The sequence below is a fragment of the Hirundo rustica genome, chromosome W, assembly GCF_015227805.2.
Source record: "Hirundo rustica isolate bHirRus1 chromosome W, bHirRus1.pri.v3, whole genome shotgun sequence".
Classification (NCBI taxonomy): domain Eukaryota; kingdom Metazoa; phylum Chordata; class Aves; order Passeriformes; family Hirundinidae; genus Hirundo; species Hirundo rustica.
This window is the reverse complement of record NC_053487.1, coordinates 21,128,583-21,141,749: the sequence shown is the minus strand read 5'-3', so window position 1 is coordinate 21,141,749 and position 13,167 is coordinate 21,128,583. Positions and strand designations below refer to the sequence as shown.

The 13,167-nt window shown below is 42.6% G+C and overlaps 1 long non-coding RNA gene across 1 annotated transcript; it reads right to left on the bottom strand.

The window, feature by feature from the left end:
- Positions 1 to 9,998: 9,998 nt before the first annotated feature.
- Positions 9,999 to 13,101, bottom strand: LOC131378737 (uncharacterized). The gene is made up of 2 exons (XR_009208585.1): positions 12,946 to 13,101; positions 9,999 to 11,644 (listed from the first exon to the last, which is right to left on the bottom strand). It is a non-coding gene; the product is annotated as an uncharacterized LOC131378737 (long non-coding RNA).
- Positions 13,102 to 13,167: the final 66 nt, after the last annotated feature.

Genomic DNA, 13,167 nt, shown 5'->3' with positions numbered 1-13,167 from the left:
GATAATAAGTTGCTGAAATAGCTGAAGTAGATAGGTGAGCTTTGTTCACAGTTAACAGAAGCCGGATCTTAGATGAGATATCCTGGATTTAGTAACTCATTGCTTGTCAGCTTTATGTTTATGTAGCTGTGCTTGTAATGGAAAACAAAATGTGGTAAATAGGACATAAGATAGCTGCAGATTTCCTGCTTAAAGGACCCATTGAACACAGAAATCTGTAAGTTCTACCAAGGATTCATTTGTCACGAATGCATTGAAAAGGTAGAAAGGTCAGGACGAGGAAGACTCATCTTACTTCCTCATTTGGGTGACCCCTCCCCAGAAGAGACCCCCGACTCATTTTAGGAAACAAAGTACGCATGCGTAATAGCCTTTTTGCCAATTAGCATACGAAGCAAGAAATGGGAGGTGACGGGTATGAATATGCATTTGTATTTTAGGTATTCAACACTTTTGTAAATAAAAGGCTTTGTAATTACCTGTGTATTTCGCAGTGCGAATTAGGGAAATATCCCGCCCTGCTGCCTGGCCGTAATAAACATACACTTTCTAACTTTAAACTGTTAGAGAGTTTTTGTCTGTCACAGTTGGGTATCAATACTAGATCAATACCCATATTTCTTTAATAAGTCAGTTACTGTGAAAAACACTAATCACTTGTTTTTAAAATTTTGAAAGTTTAATAGTAAATAAGATGGTTATAAAAATAGAATTAGAGTAAAAAAATTGAACAATTAGGGTTAGGACAATACGAGACAATAAAAACAAAGTTACAGACGTCTGGGTGCCTCCCCGAGCAAAAAAGCTTCAGAGAAGGACCCCCGTTAACAAAGGATTATCTCTTAAAAGCAATAGCCTGTTGAATATTCATACATGATGCATAAATTCCATTCAAACAAAGAATTGTCTCTGGGTAGTATCACTTTTTTCCTTTAATCTCTATGGTGTCTTCAGGGCCGAGCAAGGCAGGAGAAGTTGGTCTCTTCTGATAAGGAAGTAATAAATTCTTTTTTCTCTGAAAGATTTACGTTTTCCTGTGGTTAGTACATAAAAACTACATTTTAACTACAAAACTACATTTACCATACTATCAAAATATTAATACAACATTAACAATCAATACAACATAATACATATAGTAAATATCTTGCGTAGAGCCATATAATATGCACTTTTCACAGTGAAGGTTCACAGGAGGGAGGACTACTGATCTAGGGCACTGACACTGTATGCAAATCGTCCATAATCGTCCTTAAGTAGCCATCAGGGCTTTACCATCCAGAAGTTGCAGCAAACATGTCAGGAGAGTTGGTAAGAATCCCCAGCATGGTCCTCTTTGCAGGCAGACTAGCTGCTTGTAGCTCTTAAAAACTCCTTCCCATGAAGAATGAAAATACTTGTGATGGTAGATGTTAGTCCATCACTTGGTCCCAGAGAACAGGTCTCCTTCTTGGGAGTTTCCCTCCCCGTAAGCTTTTTACCCCCATGTTTTTATGGGGGTCCCGCAGAGGTGACCAGGGTGCTGGTCCTGTTGTCCTCACTGGTTGCGCACATCCTCCACCATTTGTTGCATCGTGTGGCAACAGTGACCATCGTGTCCAGGGAGGTTACAACCACCGGCAGGGAAACAGATGACACAAGTCTGTTGATAAGCTCGAGAATCCATTTATTCCCCCTTACCCCAAACCGGGGAGGGAGTGAAGATGAAGAGCGTGAGCAGGGGCAGAGTCGTGGGTCTTTTAGGGTATTATAGGGTCGGGGTTTTCAAAGGAGGAGTTAACAAAGGTAAGATGACCTTAAAACGGGAGCACTCACGGGCTGGGACAGATAAATGTGTCCTCCTTGACTTGACATGTGGTTCTGGAGACTCTGCTTTGGCATTTAAATGGGATGTGGGCAGAAAAATACACAGGAAAGGATCCTGAATGGCACCCAGGAGGCCTCTCCCACCCCTCCTCCTCTTCCTCTGGCCCTACCGAGTTCACCCAAGCTAAACTCAACTCTGCCACCTGATCTATGAACACTGGGGATTTTTTTCTTGGTTGCCCCTTTCCCACTGCTGCATATTTTCAGGAACATCAAATCCTACAAACTTTTTATAGCTGGGTTAACACACACCTTTAATAAAGAGAAAATCCTGCACTCACCATAAAAAGTTATTTGTGCTGAGGGAGAAATAAAAGGAATGCAGACTTTCATCACAGGGGAGTGAAGGAGAGCACAGGAATTGTGTGTGTTGAGGGAATTTACATCCTTTCACCCCAGAATAACTCAGACCTGTCCCACTTCCACAGTGTCCAAACAGGAAAATGAAGAAACAACCCCACATCCACAACTGAATGTTTGCAACAGCCAAATTCTGGCTGTTTGGCCAGAAATAGTTAATTTTCCAGTGATGGGACCTACAGGTGGCAGCCTGGATGTGGCACTGGAAACAGGAGCTGACAGGGGGCATGTGATGACCCCAGATCACCTCTGTCAGACAAGAATAATTTAGGGTCTATTCCATCACTTGAGAGGTATTTGCTGTTTCTTCTATCCTTTAATTGCCCCTAAAAACAGTTTCCCTGCCCAGGTTTTGGGGGCTGTGAGTGCTCACAGGATTTAGAGGTTTGCATCCTATTGAGAAAGATCATTTCAGCTCATTTAGAGCTGGAATTGGAATTTTAACCACACCGGGAACACAGAGGTATTTTTATCACACCCAGGTGGGGTGGGATTCCAGGGGCTTTCTTTCCCAACCTCATCCCTTTGTCAGGTAACCAGGGACAAGCAGTAAGCATTCCCGAAAGATTTTTGCAGGTTCCATGATTTGTTTTTCAGGACAACAGAAACACCCGAGTTAGATTTACTCAAATAAAAGAATGGCAGAGCAAAACAGAAAGGACATTTGCCTGCAGAGCCAGCCAGGAGACAACACTGCACTCAAGGCACAAACAAGAAAACTTTAATGACATATAGAAATGCACCCCACACCCGAGCCGGTGTTTCCATATAGGGAAAGGTTTATGACTCACCCCAAGACTTTTTAAGGGAAGAACACTAGAAGTTTGCTCTCCTGGCAGTAACTGGCTCAGTGCCAAGACATAAACACTGATACGTCTCTACCTGTTCCTCAGAAAAGTAGCTATTCTCTATTGGGCTGTTTGCCAAAAAAAAAACACCTAAATTGTTCAATACTTAAGAGAGAGCAGGAGGCTTCTCAGTGCAATCTCAGGGTGTTGTAGCAGGTGTGTGGGACATGTCCCTACACTGTGTTCAGCTTTGTTCTTTTATTTTTGCATTCTCTTCTTTTATTAAAACCTTTTTGCTTTTTCAAGACATACTCGACCATGCTGTCTCACTAGTTATTTAAGCCATTTTCTGTGAGGTGCTGGACACCCTCAGAGGTATTGAACCCTCGAAGAGCTAATTACACCTGGCTCTTTGAGAAATTCAATAATCAAATAATTACAATTTGCATAAAAATGAAGGTAAAGAACTTCCAGAGACGCTTATAAGAGATCCCCTTCTCAGGGCTGGGAGAAAGGACAGCCTCTTCTTTCATTTACTCAGAACACCTGTGTGATATATGTCCTAAAGTTAATTCGTGTTAAAAGATATAAAATGTAATACCATCCCTATAAGTTTTGTTTTAATCCAATATGCTATGAGTTAACTCAGAAGAAAGTAGCTCAGTAAAGGTACAAGAATTTCTCTTGCCTGAAAAGACAGGGGAGGGACACGAGACAAAACATGATTAGAATTACCAGAAAGGGAGACACAAACATGCCTCTGCTGAGAATCATTAAAAAGGAATGTAATATATGTCCTAAAGTTAATTCGTGTTAATAGAATATAAAATGTAAAACAAACTATATAAGTATAAGTTCTGTATAAACTAGCATGTTGGAAGTTAAGTTTTGTTTAAAATAGCATTTTGTGAGTTAACTCAGGGGAAGGTGGCTTAATAAAATACAAGAATTTCTCTAGCCTGAAAAGGCATGGGAGGGACACGAAGAAAGCTTGATTGTGTGATATATGTCCTAAAGTTAATTCGTGTTAAAAGATAAAAGTGTAATATTATCCCTATAAATATAAGTTTTGTTTTAATCCAATAAACTATGAGTTAACTCAGAAGAAAGCAGCTCAGTAAAAGTGCAGGAATTTCTCTCGCCTGAAAAGACAAGGGGGGGGGAGGCACGAGACACAACATGATTAAGAATTACCAGGAGGGAGACACAAACATGCCTTGGCTACCAGGAGAGAGAAACAAACATGCCTTGGCTACAAATCGTTAAAAAGGAATGTGACATCTGTTCTAAAGTTACTTCATGTTAATAGAATATAAAATGTAATACCGAATGTATAACTATAAGTCCTGTATAAACTAGCATGTTAGAAGTTAAGTTTTGTTTTAGCATTTTGTGGGTTAACTCGGGAAGAAGGGGATTTAATAGAATACAAAAATGTCCCTAGCCTGAAAAGGTTTGGGAGGGACACAGAAAGAGCTTGATTGGAATTACCAGAAAGGAGGACAGAAGACTGTCACTGCCAGGAATCGCTGAAAGGAAACAAAGGGCAATGGAAAACAGAGATGATAGCCCGGAGAACCCGATGATAGTTTCAGATCCGTATCTAGATGGTCTCCGGCCAAAATTAACATGTCTACACCACACCTGGAACCGACCATTAACTGCATTGTCCTCCTCCGCTGATCCATTCAGACTCTTAGAACTGAAACCTGCATGTTTAATGAAGCTGCCTCGGAGAGAGGACTTTCGACATCTCGAGCCTCTCTCCGCAATCCAGTGTATAAAAAGAGACTGCTACAAACCAGAAATGTGAACTTGGGGATAACAGACTGGCAGAGTGTGTTATCATTGTTCACCCGGCGCCGACCCCGGGCTCGACGCTGTCCTTTTAATTGTGGCTGTCCGAGACTGTTATTTTGTCTCTCAATAAAATTCCAAATTTTGATTTATCGAATTTGGTCTTCTCATCTATAACAATTGGAATTACCAGAAAGGAGGACAGAAAACTGTCACTGCCAGGAATCGTTGAAAAGAAACAAAAGGCAACAGAAAACGGGGATGATAGCCCGGAGGACCCGATGATTGTATCAGATCTGTATCTAGATAGTCTCCGTCTGGAATTAACATCTCCACACCACACCTGGACCCAACTATTAACAGCATTGTCCTCCTCTGCTGATCCATTCAGACTCTTAGAACTGAAACCTGCATGTTTAATGAAGATGCCTCGGAGGGAGGACCGTCGACATCCCGAGCCTCTCTCCGCGATCCAGTGTATAAAAAGACTGCTGCAAACCAAAAATGTGAACTTGGGGGGTAACAAACTGACAGAGTGTGTTACCATTGTTCACCCAGCGGCGACCCCGGGCTCGACGCTGTCCTTTTAATTGTGGCTGTCCGAGACTGGTATTCTGTCTCACAATAAAAATTCCAAATTTTGATTTATCTAATTTAGTCCATTTTATTTATAACAACCTGGTAGCAACTTCTCTCAGGATATAATTAGCTTTTAATTAGCAGGCAGGTCATTTGTTACCTAAACCTGTTGAGCAACACCCTAAGTACTCCAGCTCTGGGTATCCTGTCCTCACTTGGTGAAGGACCTTTGCTCATAGGAGCTCAGGTTATGTTTGAGGTAGTGCCTAATGCTAAAAAAAAAAAAAAAAAAAAAAAAAAAAAAAAGTTTATTTCTGGTATTATTTATTGTGGTATTGATAAGGCTGTGGTGGGTTTTTATCTGCTGTAATGAGCTGTATTCTGGGTGTTGCTGGTGGTGGGAAGTCTGTGGAGATAATGAGCAGAGAAAGGGGGAGGGCTGCTCCAGGGGGGTTGTTCAGGAGCAGGGAGAGGGCATTTTTGGAGAGCTATGCAGCAGCTTGCGTGCTTGGATGTTTTGTCACCTTATTCCAGGTGTGCCCGCATGGTCTGAGCTGTGCTTTGTGGCTTGGACCAGTCATTAAAGGGATTTCTGCCCTGGATCAGTGTCAGCAGAGTGGAGGATGCTCAGACTGGGGGTATGTCAGAGTTTCCAAGTGTGTCACAGGTGTGCAAGAGGCTCTTTACCTGCCCCTGCCCTGCCCTACTACTCTGAAGGATTGGATGGAAAACCACAGCGTGGAGAGGAGCTCTGGGGAAGGATGAGGCTATTTTAAGGAATTCCCAGTTAGAGGATCAGCAGAGCTGCATGGAAAAGAGGAAGGAGAGGGAGGAGGCTGAGATTATAGAGCAGTAATGCTTTCAGTAATCCAGCAATCAGGGATGCTGGGCTGGAAAACCAGGAGTCGATAGCACCAATTTTTCCATAAGGATAGGGGCAGGACAGCCCCGTGACAGCAAAGCACTAACTGGATCATATTTCAGAGTGGGGAAAATTGTGTAGATGGAAAGAAAGATGTGGCTTAGGGAGGTGGTTTATGAGTAATTACAGTTTACGTGTTGAGAGCTTATCAGAGCAGTGGCTCGCAGAAAAGGGACATGACATGATTAAACTAGTAAGAATTTAGGCCTCAAGGATATGCTATCCTTGAAGGAAGGCTTATGTGAAGAACAGTATGTAAGCCGGATGTGAAATTAGTCAAGTATGGGAAAACTAAAGATATGATGTACTGACTTTAGCTGTTTTGCAATTATTGAGGTCGATGCTAAGTAATGCTTGCGTTAATTAGTTATGTCCAATGATGAGCTTGGCTTTTGCAATATGTATGAGCTAATTATGAAAAGTATAAAAATGTAAAGCAACCTTAATAAAGTGAGATCTGCTGACCATGACAGCATGAGGCATTTCTCCCGCGGCTCCGGTAACCCGACCCCGACATTTACATCCTTTAAAAATTCCCATCCCTGCGGAAACAGGCACAAGGCTGCAGCCTCAGCCCTCCAAGGTGGGAGCAGCCACATGGAGCTGAAATGGGGACAGAAGTGCCCCTCCTGAGAGTTAAACAGAAAATTCCCAGCTTTGGAAATACTCGGGAAAGCCTTGGGGCAGGCTGGCTGCTCCCACACCCAGAGCTCATTCCTGCCAGGCTGGAGTTTCCCCTGCTCCAACCCATCTGTCGTGATTTTATCACCGTAGACTTCAAATGAGTTGGATTTCTCCTGAATCAATCACCAATTAATTATCTTGGCTGAACATTGTACAAAGGACCAATTTTTATCTCTTTCCCTGCCCATGAGACTGATTCACTGGTAATGGAAATCTTTGCCTTCAGGCAGAGGAACAACAGCAGCTGGGTCTTCTGCTGCCCATAAAAGCCAGAAAAACTCAGATATTGCTCTCCTTTTCCCATTTTCCACTTTTTATAGACATCTGCATCCAATCAATCATAACAAACATCTCTAAGCTCCTTGTATATTTTTTAAAGGTTCGACTGGTGAAACTCCTGAAGGAAGCAATGGGAATAACGGCTGTAAATGGGCAATTAGTGGGAAGCAACACTCATTTATGATTTTTTAATAATTTCTATTAAATGTTATGAGTCATTTTACTGAAACCTGCTTATTTGTCTTGCACTGACCTCACCAGAAACTCATCTTGCTAAATTGACCAGCAAGCCACATTTATTGGAGTAATTTAAATGGGGAATTATCAAGTGAATTATAAAATGCAGAAGCTGGAGCAGAGGATTCACATTTGTAGAATCTCATCTTTCTGCCACTGGGTAAACCCAGCCATTTTAATGGCAGCAGATCATGAGTCACAAGCCTGTAGGAAACAGAGAAAATCCATCCAAAGTCTGGAATATTTGTAGTGTCAGGAGGGACAACACCAGGGCTCGGCCACTATGGAGCCACTGGAGAAGGAAGGTTGAGGAGTGGCCCTCCAAGGGTCTCCAGCCAGCAGGACTTTTTCCACCAAGTGAATGGAACTCACCCGTAGGATGGAGAATCTTTGTCCACCCTGTTTTTCTGAGAGAAGTCTGTCAGTTGTGTCATGCAGTGAATTTTATCAATTGATGAACCCATTTTCCCTGGAGAATAAACCCTTCTCCCCACGCTGGGGACGTGCCCAGGAAATGGGCTGTGTTTTGATGACACAAGAGTGTCTAGGTTTGCTCTTTCCTCCTCCCTCAGCTCTTCCCAGTTCTCTCTTCTCCTCCTGACTCATTAATAATTGAGCTGTACAGAACAGCCAGAATCTACCCAGACCTTCTTACAAAAGAAGGTATTCTCCACTGCAAAAAACAGTGTAATTGCAGTTCCATTTTATTATTTGATCTCTTTGTTGTTTATAGTGTAAGTAAGGAAGACTGGGATTTGGGAGCTGCCTCCCAAAAACCTTTGTTAAAAAGGAAATTGGGTTATTTTGCTTGGCTGCTATAAATACTTCATGAAAATGTCTACTCTGTCAAAGAGAATGTGAATTTGCTGAGTGTTGAAAGGAGATGAAGAAATGCACATTAAAGATTCACAACCCAGCCCATGCTTCATTCAGGAGAAGCTTTCTCATGATTTTTTCAGTTGATGGGATCCTTCGCAGACATGAGAATATTTGTATCTTCCTTTGACTAAAAAGCTGCTTTAAAGCACAGCTTGATGGTCTTATTCAAACAGAGACAACAGTCAAAGCTGGCAATTAAGGACTCAGGGTTTTGGCCAAGGCATCACATCCCCACTGCTGAAATATTCAGTGCTTGGTGCTGGCACTGGGTTTGTCTCACTTGGTGAGGAGCAAACTCTGGATCTGAGCTCTGCAGGTCACCTCAGGTGACTTGTGACAGGGCCACACTTAGCTTCTCCATGTCCTCCTCATTGAATCCAAAATTAAATAGCCCAGAAATCACAAAATCCTAGGATTTTTTGCATTATTTTCCACCGTGTTGGTTGTGAGGATATGTGGGGTGCATTGGCCAAATTGTCTATGCCATTTTAAGTTGTATTTCAGCTATTTTGGTTGGATAGGGCATGGAGCAGCCTGGGATAGTGGAAGGTGTCCCTGCCCATGGCAGGGGGGGTGGGATGGGAATGAGATGAGCTTCAAGGTCCCTTCCAACCCAAACCACTCTGGGATTCTGTGATTCTCTCTTGGATATTTCCAAGTGGTTATTTTTCAGTAGCCAAGCCCAGTAAGTCCTGCATATGTAACACAACACCTGCATATTCTAATTAAATCCTGAATTCTATTTGTTTATTGAATACTTGTCCATAGCTATATCTGATTTAAACCTGCCTACTATTTTTCCCTAACAAACCATGATTTATTTGAGTAGATCCTGCAATCATTCCTCAGGGTAGCGCCTCTCCCTGCAGTCGTTTGGGCTGTTCTGTGTCTTACTGTGCTTCCATTCTTTTTGAAGGAAAATGAAATCTCACACATGGATTAGCATAATTTCTTGCGTGAGTGACTGTGCTAAAGCCATTAACTAACACAGTTTGCAAACCAGAATATTTTTCAGGGAGATGAGTTCCTTCTAGGCAGATATACAAATGCAGTCTTCTTTTTATTCAAATATCTGAGGAATTATTTGTGGGGAATTAGTTTGTGATTGTTCCCAAATCAGTATAAAAAGCACTTGGACACCGCCTGCATATTAAGAGTAGTTATTTATAACACTTAACTCAGCAAAGGTCACAAGGGATAAATGGTGCTCCTGGATTCAGGCAAACATAATTCATTAAGGATTAACATCTGTCTGGTGGTAGAAAAACACAAAGGAGCTACTTAGCCTTCACTAATTTCTCTAAGATCAACATACTTTAGGGTTTTGGGATATTTTATCTATTTTCTGTGCAATACAGATGCAAGGAGATATTAATTGGGATGTTCTAAGGTCAAGCCCAGGGTGTTTATGGAGCACCAGGGGTTGGAAGGTGATAAAGAACAAACCCTCAGCTCTGGCACTGCTAAAATTGGCAGCCTGAGGTAGTCCAGAATCCAGAAAAGGAAGGTGACCTCTTCCTAGGTGTCCTGGTTTAGGGCAAATTTGAGAGAAAACCCCTGAATAGGGTCCCTCTGGGGACTGGTCTGGGAAAGAACTTCCTCAGAGAAAAGTGAAAAAAACCTATTTATTTAACAAACAAAATTGCCCACAAGCACAAAGAATGAATAATATGAAACAATAAAACCTTTCATTGCTCTGAAGTGAGATGGCAATTTCAGAAAGTCCTTGCCATGGGTTAGCTTGGCTCTCCCAGTCTTTTATCAGTTCCTCCAGGGGTCCAGGTCCTGGTGGGCCCCAGGTGCAAGCTCTTGGTATTCTTCTGCGTTTTTCAGTCCAAAGCAGGTTTAAACAGTCCCAAGAAAAAGGAAAAAAAACCCAAAAACAATCCAGGGAACTTCTCTGCCCTAGCCAGCTGAAACTAAAAGCAAAAAGATCTCTGTCCTGCTGCTGTCCGTGCCTCAGACGAACCACACTCCAGAGAAAGAATGTGTAGGAGTGAACACTGCTTTCTCAAAACAAACTGCACACTTCTTTCCCTGCTTTGCTCTCAAAACTAGTCTTAAAGGTACAGAACACAATATACAGCACAAACAGAACAGACGATTGGGGATACAAGCATCATAAAGTCACCCTAGAACACTAGGATATTTCTGGGCTGAAATCACCTCAGCAGGAGCTTGTATCATTCCCCAAAAAGCTTGGGGTAATCAAAAGCAGCCCAGAAATGAGGCGAGTTGTGGGAAGACAGAGATAGTGCTAAAGGCAATCTTGCCCCCCATACATTGCAGCTGTGTTAATTATCAAAGAATGGGAACGGCCTTGCCCTCACAGCTATGGCTGTGATAAAAGAGTGAATTAGTTGGTAGAGGAGTTAGTTGGAGTCTGCTGGTTGTGCTGTGAGAAGGAAGAGACAGGAGGTCATGTGAGGGACAGACAGGGTAAGGCAGCCATGCTAGGGAAAGGAAGGAGCAAGCTGGAACTGCAGAAGGAGGGTAGAAAGAGAAAAAAGAGTCAGAGCTGTGTGGAGCTACTCATGGGACTGCAACATAGAAAAGGTATGAAAGACTTTTAGATAACAAGGTACTGATGCTTGGAGCCCTCTGAAGTTTTTAAAGAAGCACTCTTGAGTGCTGTGGCCATCTCGACGACAACAGCGAGTTCCTAAAGAGTGCGGAAACGACCTGGAGCAAACCAGGAGTGGAGATGAAATGGTGCCTCTGCCAAGGGTGCTCCTGCACTGACATAGAGATCCAGGGAGGAGAGGGAAAGGGGCTTGGGGGTGATGGTGAGCTGGTGCTAGAGTGACCCAGTTAAAGTGAGATAAAACCTGCCAGCAGGGAAGTGTTCTCCAGGTGTCCCTGTCCAGTTCATGAAGTGAAATGTGACAATATCAAAATATTTTCCATAATCACCACACTCTACCCTTGGCCATGTAGACCCTGCGGCAAGAGTGATCCTGGGAAATTCTGTAAGCAAGATCCAGCTCCTCTCACTTCATCCAGCCCATGAGCACCTAGTGCCCACAGAGGACTTCCCTGGGCAGCAGCACTCCTGCTTTCCTCTGTCACCAACTTCCCCATGCCTGGAAGTTTTCATCTGACCCGCAAGAAAAAGCAGATTTCTTGTTGAATTGACAACATCCCATTACAATTCAGCTGGAGATGTCTCCTGCTTTGGTGGAAGCACATCCTTTTGGGCATCTCTCTTGTAGGTCAGACATCCTGAGGTACCACTGAAGAAACAAATTTATTGCTACAGAGAAGAAGAGATAAAAGGGAGAGAAAGATAATTACAGGCTGAACAGAGGAGAAAAAAATGTTATTAGTGGCTCCAAGGACCTGTCTGCCCAGGGCACTGGAAGTTGTCCTAGGTTACAATGTAAGATGTACCCAAAGTATGTATTCCATCACCATCTACATGAGCTGTTGAAACTAGGTTGGGCAGTGTTTCCCTTGCCCCCTTCCTCCAGACTATCTTCTGTTAATGGCCCATCAATGCCTTGCCACATGACTCATAGGTAACTCCCTCCAGGAGTTATCTCTGTTTAATGGGCAATCAAGGACCCCTTGCAAGACTCATAGAATGATATCAACCCATTGTGAGATGCTCTGCCCAGGGGGAGGAGCCAAGCATTCCCACCTGGATATAATCTGGGATTTGGGACAGCACAGGCAGCCTTACCCACTGGATTCCCAGAGGACAAGAGCTACCAGAGCTTTCTGCAGGAACACTGCTTCAACAAGACCGCTTCATCTGGACTGCTACCACCACCACAAGGTATCAGGTTATATTCTGACTCTGTCAGTGATCTTTTGTACCATTGCATGTGTTTTATTTTATTTTACTTTTTTTTTTCCTCTCCTATTAAATTGTTTTTCTGACTTGGAGTCTCTCGCTGGTTTAGCTTTCAAGCCAGCACAGAAGTCCACCAAAAGAAACAATTAGTCTGGGAGATGTGAGTAAAACGATAATGCAAAATTTATGTTCTCTCAGTTTCTTTGTATTTAATGAATGCAGTGACTCCACAAACAGGTTGTGTCGGTGTTCTAGTTTTAAGTTCGTAACTGGGCGGAAACACCAATCATGTAGTGGTTTTACGTTTGCTGAACTTAGTGTAGTGGTTTGAGTGTTTACTCTCTTTTTCCCTCTGTGAGATAGGATCAGGAGAAGCAAAGCAGGCCTAAACTTAAAGATAAACAAATAGATTTATTAACACACACAAAAAGAAGAAAAATAAGAATCAAAAAATGAAACTTCCAAAACACTTTTCCTTCCACCACAAAGTGTTAACTTTTCCACAAACAATGTAGAGGCAAAACTCAGAACTCTAGGTCAGTACCACCTATAAAATAGTCTTTCATTCAGTCTTCTGAGAGAGAGAAGTCTCTCTTGATTTGTTCTGGTAACTTTCTACAAGGGAAAGTCTGCTTGTGGCTTCTAACTCTCGCAAAAACAACTCGCCCAGGAACTTCTACAGCTGTAAACCTCCCATATCATGTAGCCTTTCCTGTGACTACATATGGGCTGTGGACTTAGACATACTGGGGTGTTACCTTTTAAAGATCAACACCTCCAAAGGCAAAGGATTCTTCATCTCAGAGAACAGAGATGTCTTCTCACTTCTTCACTGGTGCAGAGGGCTGCTTCTCATCTCTCTCTGTTCAAACATCTCATGGGATCACCAGATCACAGTTTCTAATTCAATATTCACTCTGTAAATCAGATACCTTTGCTCAAATCTACAAATCCAAATAATTGTCTCCCCAATTCATATT